Source organism: Papaver somniferum, chromosome 3 (genome assembly GCF_003573695.1).
Source record: "Papaver somniferum cultivar HN1 chromosome 3, ASM357369v1, whole genome shotgun sequence".
Classification (NCBI taxonomy): Eukaryota; Viridiplantae; Streptophyta; class Magnoliopsida; order Ranunculales; family Papaveraceae; genus Papaver; species Papaver somniferum.
The window spans coordinates 75,052,588-75,058,852 of record NC_039360.1 but is presented as its reverse complement, the minus strand read 5'-3'; the positions used below and the strand labels follow the sequence as shown (position 1 = coordinate 75,058,852).

Here is a 6,265-nt window from a genome sequence, read left to right as displayed (position 1 = left end):
TTATTTAATTAAATTTATGTTCATATTAATTGCAACTATAAGTTTGCGTTAATGTAGTTTTCAAATCAATTTATCTGCCTTTTTTACAAGATTTAAACCTTAAAAACTTCAATAAAAATATATACAGTCTTTGACCTTCTTATCATCTTGAACTGATGTAACTTCCAATTCTATGCACTCTTAAGAGGATTTTCTCTTGGTTGTTGTAACTAGTACATTGACTATTGTGGTTACCAACTTTCAAAATTTGAACTCTTCTTCGCCTTTCCGCAGCAATTTTCCTTGGTTATTTTTTAAAATTTGGAAGTCTTCTTTCCCTTTTACCATCCATCCTCCATTCTTTTATAACCAGTACATATCTTGTCAACAACAAGATATGCACTTCCCATTCTATGCACTCTTAAGAGGATTTTCCCTGGTTATAACTAGTACAATGGCTATTGTGGTTACCAACTTTCAAAATTTACTACACCATTTTAAGGTATTAGCAACCTAGCATATATGTTGCTAAACAGGGTCGTAACAGGCTTTCGCTGTTGCTAAACACGGTGTCGCAATTTTTAGCAACGACATAGGCTTTGTTGCGAATCTCGGTCAACAACGGCAATTCGCAACGGCGCTTTCCGTTGTTACATTTTTTATTAGCAAAAGAAGACTGTTGTTGCTAATCTGTTTCTAGTTACAAGAATACCCTTACCTGGAACTAGACATTGTTGGTTCTGGTTCTAATTTAGCAACAGAGCACTGAGGTTGCTAATTTTTTGCAACCACAAAAAAAAGGTCAAGTCTATGCTTATTTACCTAGTCAAAATTCATTACCCCCGTATTTCCCCCTGCAATTACCCAGTTCCCCATATTCAACATCCACACATATATACAAACTACAATGGCAATACAAAACTGATACAAATGCAGTCGAGAATCACCACTGATAATATTATCATAAAAGAAAGGATTCTTCAATTGATACAAATGTACACAAGTAAACTTATGTATGTTGTGACTGACATACAATATTCGATCTATGTTGATGTTTATAAATGGATGGGTAACCTAGTTTGTGTCAACTGACAGAGGCATTGAAAAACAGGGAAAGAAATACTAAATATCACCAGACTCCGCTTGCTTAACCAGTCTCCTCAGCAAAGATTCAACTGCTTCTAAAATATTACCAGAGTACTGCTTTTTGACTTAAGCCCAAATACCTACATAATAACCAACTTGATGTTTCAGTACTGATGTCACAAATAAAAAACTAAACCCTAGATTTTGTATAATCCGCAGAGACAAGTCAAAACCATGTAAACAAAATATCAACAAACTCTGCTATAAGTGAACTAAACGGAGATGTATGAGAATAAGAAAACCATAATACACTCCTAAAATCCAACCTCAATACCATACAATCGCACAAGCAAATAGTATCATGTTCAACATTGTTTACCTAATCTAAAGGAATGAAATGATTGTTCATTATGGACGAAAGCTTCCAAAAGAAGTTTGTTTACCTTCGTTTCAGAGTAGTTGTTGATCATGAACATTCAGAAACTACGTACTGCTGCTGTGAGTGTATCTACATCATGTTGAAGGACAACAAAGGGAATTGAAAATTCACAGGTCGGTGCAGAATGGGAAGCCGGACAACACAAGACATAAGCTTTTGCTGATTCCTGCGAAACTTTAAGAGTGTTAAAAAATAACTCATACATCGCATATAAATCTGACAACAGATTGATAAAATAAATGTAAGAGGAAGTAGTAACATCACCTGAATCTATCTTCATATTTTGTTGTTAATAGACATACTGAAACTGCCAATACAAATATGAAAGAATTAGGAACTTGTCTAATTATGAAAACCCACTAGACCCAATGGCTTCATGGGAGCAATGAAAATCACAACAGAGACTTACCGGAGAAAGGTCAACAACAACATAATCCTGTAGCAACATCACGAACAGCATATTACCTCAAAAGCAATTATATACTGAAGATTAGTATCCAACAAAACTCAATATGATAAGTATAAGCAAAAGAAGTGTACTTACCAGATATTGATATTCCCCCGGGTGGCTACTACTTTAATTGACCTTCACTGCAGTCACCTGCGCAAAAAAATACAACAAAACCCAAACCACACATGTAGCGCCCCCTAAGCTAACAACTGACTTATCCAAGAGATTAACTAAAGACAGGGGCACTAAAACTAATACATTTACTGAAACAAACAAATAAGAAATCTGCTATAAAACTTAACCTAAAACTAACCCCGCTCAGAAATATATATACAAGATATTCTCTCAAATGATACATATAAAATAGTCATTTGGTTTACAAATAGAATATACAACATAATAAACATATCAGATTATAACCAACTAAAGAAGTCAACTTCTCGGAGCTTTCGCTGCGCAACTCTAGTATGTCTCTGAAACTGAAAGTGGGAATAATTAACATTTAACTTCTAAGCAATCATATGCAAGATTTGGAAAACATTACATGTTTCCGAAGCATTAAACAGTGACCAAGTCAGTGAAACAAACAAACAAGTATATGGACAAACTCCTTCTACAAACAATGTAAAATATAGAAGCCCACTTCCATTCCGATTACTAATATTGAAGCCCACTTCCACTCCGATTACTCATAAAAGCACTAGATATAAATGCGAAGGAGCATATCCTATATACCACAAGTGGAAATCCTTATTTCCCATAACAATCCATATTATAACAAACATTACAAGTCCTTTCCAGTCCATGGAAAGATTCAAAGAATCAACAGAATAATTGTAAAGCAGTTTAAATAAAGCATGGAAATAACAAACATTACAAGTCCTTTCCAGTCCATGGAAAGATTCAAAGAATCAACAGAATAATTGTAAAGCAGTTTAAATAAAGCATGGAATGCATAAACCAACAATGCATGAATTGTTAAACATAAACTTTTGTAAAAGAAAACATAAATGGTTATTAAAGAGTCAAATGCATTCCCACACCTCTTTTGATGACAAGCCGATCCACGATCCTCCGGTTCATCCTTTGAATCGATCGTTGTTAATATAGACTAACTGTTAATCACACAAGAAGTCTAAGAATTTATCCAAAAGATCATACAAGGCTCATTCAAGTCTATCTAATCGTTCTAAGCCCATTTATAACTTTACACCTTTTCATTCTCTATCTTTAGCATAGCTAAAGGTTTACTAATTCAATTAGGTTGATTCTATATCATACTAGCTAGGTCAAATGAGTATCTACAACTTTGTAGAAGAAGTCAATGGTTAATTTGGACCACAAAGGTCCAACACATCAAAATAGAAACTAACTATAAACCCAAGCCCAACAACCCATCTCCTCAACCTAAGGCCTAGAAACTAACTATAAGCCCAAGCCCAACAACCCATCTCCTCAACCTAAGGCCTGGTCCTTATGGTCAACAACGGTCAAACTAACGGGTGCAGGTCAAACAACAGTCGACGTCCAAATCAAGTCAAGGTCCTGGTCAAATGGTCAAGTCTGAGTCAAACCGATTCAACTCAGGTTGTAGGGTAACTCAACTCAGTCAGATAGACCGAGTCTGGTAAACATAACTGAATCAGACTGAGTAAGTTCAGTCAGATAGGTCAAGTGTTCTTCTAACACATGCAATTCTAACTTTACAACTCTAACTCAGATTCAACTTCAATCTATTCATAGCATCAATACAATGTACAAACTTTCATTCTAAACAATTCTACAATTTCAATACAACTGAATTCAAGCTTTACCTGCAATTGCAGTACTAAGCCAGACTCCTTCTACACTCAGCTAGCTACAATACTAATCCACAACATCCTCAACTGAAGGCACATTCTTCTTGCTGAAGTTCACTTGCACCTCCAAATCCTTACAACTGCAGCTAAGCAGTGAACTGCCTCAACCCAGTTCAGTTCAACACAATCACCTCTAAAACACATCTCATGCCTTATTCTCAAATTCAGATAACACCAATCTCATGCCCTGAATTCTCATTTATCCTATGAACTTTGCAATTCAGCTCTCTTCTTAACAACATCATGAATTTGCACTTACTAAACCAAAATACCTGCATCATCAGTTCACATATAATCCCTAACCATTCATCTAATCCTTAACTGTAACTCCACCAGATTATAGCTATAACTCTCATTAACATCTTCACCTCCTCACTGCAATCACCGCCAATGCCTCTGTAACCAAAATATTCATCGCCACCTGCCATAGCACCACCAAATTCTATTCAAGCATAATGAATATATCATCTGCAAACTCCATCTCTATCACCCAACACACATACACAACTTCATCATCCGAGGCATAAACTCAGGAATTCAAATAACAACACAAACCCATGAAATAATCCATCAAGTCATACTCAATTCCATGAAAACATATTCAAATAAGAGAACCCTTATTTACCTTATCCGATTCTTCTTGATTTGAATCAACATCTGAACTGACACCACCATCACCAACTGGTTTCCTCCATTGTATCCTTCTTTTCTCGATGTCAGACTCCTAATCTTCATCACCATCTTCTATTCTCAAAAACCCTAATTTCTGATTCAATTTCTCATACAATTTAAATTAATCCAATACATCCAACTAAACTTCAATTCAGAGCAAACCCAACCTTAATTTAATCTCCTAAAACAACAACTTCCTCTTTTTAATCTTCCCCGAGCTTTCCTGTGAAACCCCAACTCTTCATTTCCTCAAGAACAACTCTATAGCACCTAATTAACCCCATATCGATCCGCAATCTATTAAACCCACTCATTAATTCTTCTTATACATCACAAATCGACTTCCAGTTCATCTTGAGAAACCCTAATTCTTCAATTCACCACCGAATCAACTTCGAAAACTCAATTAAACGACTACCCACGCTTCTGTATCTAGCAGTAGCTCTACACATGATCTTGAAAACCTTCAGAACATCATTCAAATCTAAGAACCCTAATTCTGCTTCTCTTTGTTTGTCACCACAGACGAAATCCCAACACTCCCTTAATTGTTCTTCATCCTGATCCACAACAACATCATCTCTTATCATCGGTTTTCTTGATTTGTTCTTCTCGATCTCTCAGTTCAACAATCGCTCCTCAGAATCGCCAGAGAGAAGGAATAAAAAGGAAAGAGAAAAAGAATAAGAAAGAAAAGAGAAAATGACTTCTCTTCGATCGGTTTTGGTGATAAGACCCACTAGGACGCGCACCTGCTTGTGATAATCTTAGCCACAACGTGTCTGTTTTACGTCAATAGTGATTTTCCATGAAATGACGATTTTACCCTTCATACTCACCCTATGATTTCTTCTTCGTACGGTATCCGTAAGACACGTGCGAGTAATCCATTTCGCATAACTTTTCAATATCTATCTAACGATACTATTTTCGTATCTAATTAGTTGTTAGATTAATTTCTATTAATTAACGTTCGTGTAAAAATAATCGAGTTATTATTGGCTAAATCGTCTCTTGTCTAGTCTAATAGCGTTGAAGAGCTTGAGGGTCTTTACAACACACATCCATAAAGAAAAGATGATTATATTAATATTTCCGGTTCACATAGATACATTACGATTCAAAGTGTTTTAAGCACAATTGCTTGAGAGTCTTCTTTATGCAGAACTACATAAGAATCTGCCTGAGAGTCTTCCTTATGCACAAACGCATAAGAATATACATGCTAGCATACTAAGCACATGTACAAAAGTGTTTCAAAAAAAGAAAAAAAAAGATAAAGAACAACTGCCTGAGAATTTTCCTTATGCACAACTGCATAAGAATCTACATGTTAGAATGCTAAGCACATGTACAAAAGTGTGAACATATATAAAAAAAAAAAGATAAATCCCTTAGGTTAACGACAAAAACATCCACTCAACGAAGAGAGAATGATCTACAAGTAGCTTTTCAGAATCACCACTAGGACTATTTATCATGTTCTGTTATCATGTTCAGCAAACACCCAAATCTCAGAATGCTATTATCATCCAAAATCAGAACAACTTCACAAAAACAATATTGAAGTACAATCAAAACAACTTCACTACTAGTTCATAGAAATAGTAATCGTATAACTACAATAATTTAAACTTATACCTTTTTATGTTCTTCAGTTCTTCAGAGTTCTTTCTTCAAAGTAGTTCACCTCTTCAACCTTGACAAACCTTAAAATGGAAAAAATAAATTCGTGTTAGATTGACATATGAAACCTTCAAATTGAAAGAGAAAGAAGAA

At 35.2% G+C, this 6,265-nt stretch overlaps 1 long non-coding RNA gene across 2 annotated transcripts; it reads right to left on the bottom strand.

Moving 5' to 3' along the window:
- Nucleotides 1-916: 916 nt before the first annotated feature.
- Nucleotides 917-5,198, bottom strand: LOC113356517. 2 transcript variants are annotated; one of them, XR_003363033.1, is made up of 7 exons: nt 3,770-5,198; nt 2,999-3,070; nt 2,049-2,434; nt 1,914-1,940; nt 1,769-1,811; nt 1,509-1,670; nt 917-1,205 (listed from the first exon to the last, which is right to left on the bottom strand). It is a non-coding gene; the product is annotated as an uncharacterized LOC113356517 (long non-coding RNA). The 2 variants fall into 2 exon arrangements; XR_003363032.1 differs by having other exon boundaries at nt 1,914-2,434.
- Nucleotides 5,199-6,265: the final 1,067 nt, after the last annotated feature.